Below are 1794 nucleotides of genomic sequence, written 5' to 3'. Positions count from 1 at the left end.
CGCGCAAAAAAACGCGACGAAAGAGAGAAAGGTTTCCGTTCTCTCATCCTTCGCGTTTTCTCTTTCGTCGCGTTTTCTGCCATAGACATATAAAGTCTAGACCAACAGTCTCTTTGATCCGCCGACGCTCCTGTTTAGAGAGAGAGAGAGAGAACGAGTGAGGTTGTACCACGTGACCCGTGTTAGAAAGAGACGGCACTCCTCGCTCGACTCGTTCTCTCTCTCTCTAGACAGGAGCGTCGGCGGATCAAAGAGACTGTTGGTCTAGACTTTATATGTCTATGTTTTCTGCGCCTCATCCCCACTCCTGGCTACTGCTCGAACGCTTGTTCCGTACTGCTTTCCAAGCCTTTAAATGAAAACTATATAATTGTTCAAAGTTTCTAAATAAAAAATTTTTAAAAAAATTTTATTCTGACACAAAGAAGGAACATGTTTTAAAGATTTCAAATTTGCCGAAAATGATATTAGACCATTTTTTCAGTTTGAAGGATTTTCTAAACTGTTCTTAAACATTTCTTATCTACCAAAAAATATTTTTAATCTCTCTGAAAAAAATGTAAAATTCCCAAATATCTTATAAAATTATGAGAGTTCGAAGAGAAGAGTACCAAAAATTAAAAAATTAAAATAAAATTGTTCAAAAATTTTTAAAAGAATTTAGACAGTCTGGACACACATTGAAAACGATAGTGATTTCGCTTAATATAACACTATTTGCAATATGTATAATGATAAAATCATTTAAATCTACCGAAGCATTATTATTAATCAATTGCAGAAAAAAATAAACGAAAAACTCTAATATTTTTTAAAGATATTTGGGAATTTCATCATTTTCAGTGATTAAAAACATTTATTCATTTGGTAAGTCCTTTTTTTAACATTTTGGAAAAACCTTTTAAAATAAAACAGTGTCTAAATTTCTTTTCGAAAAACTTGAAATTCGATAACATTCGCCTAAATTCGATTCAAAAATGTTTAAGCAATTTCATTTTAATTTCTTAATTTTCGGTTTCGGCATCGTTCGGCTAAAATAGTAAGTGAGCTTTCGTAAAATTGCTTTTTTTTACTAAATACAAATGAAAGTTTCACCGAAAGAACGCTCGAGCAGTGGTCAGTAGTGGGGATGACGCGCAGAAAACGCGACGAAATTGAACGGATTCCGTTCTCTCATTCGTCAATTTTACGAAAGATTACTTACTATCTTCATCGGACGAAGCCGAAACCGAAAATTAAGAAATTAAAATAAAATTGCTTAAGCATTTTTGAATCGAATTTCGGCGAATGTTATCGAATTTAAAATTTTTCGAAAAGAAATTTAGACACTGTTTTCTTTTAAAAGGTTTTCCCAATCGCATTCAGGCGAATTTATCGAATTTCAAAATTTGTCGTAAAGGAATTTAAACAATTTGTTTTATTTTCAAAGGTTTTTCCAAACTGTTTTTAAAAAATGTATTAACAAACCAATAAATGTTTTTAGTCGTGAAAAATTATGAAATTCTCAAAAATGTTTAAAAATATTAGTTTTTCGTATATTTTTTCAATCCTGCAAAAGATTCTTGATAATGCTTCAGTAAATGCAACTGATCCAATCATTGCACGTATTGCAAACAGTGTTATATCAAACGAGATCGATGTCGTTTTCAATGTGTGTCCAGACTTCCTAAATTCTTTTTTAAAATGTTTAAACAATTTTCTTAAAATTTTTTAATTTTCGGTGCTCTCCTTTGCGACGTTTGGACTCTGTTTTTCAGAAAATAGCAAGTGCAATTTTGAGCAATAATTTTTGAT

The sequence above is a fragment of the Belonocnema kinseyi genome, chromosome 5 (assembly GCF_010883055.1).
Source record: "Belonocnema kinseyi isolate 2016_QV_RU_SX_M_011 chromosome 5, B_treatae_v1, whole genome shotgun sequence".
Classification (NCBI taxonomy): domain Eukaryota; kingdom Metazoa; phylum Arthropoda; class Insecta; order Hymenoptera; family Cynipidae; genus Belonocnema; species Belonocnema kinseyi.
Note: the sequence above shows the minus strand (reverse complement) of the source record.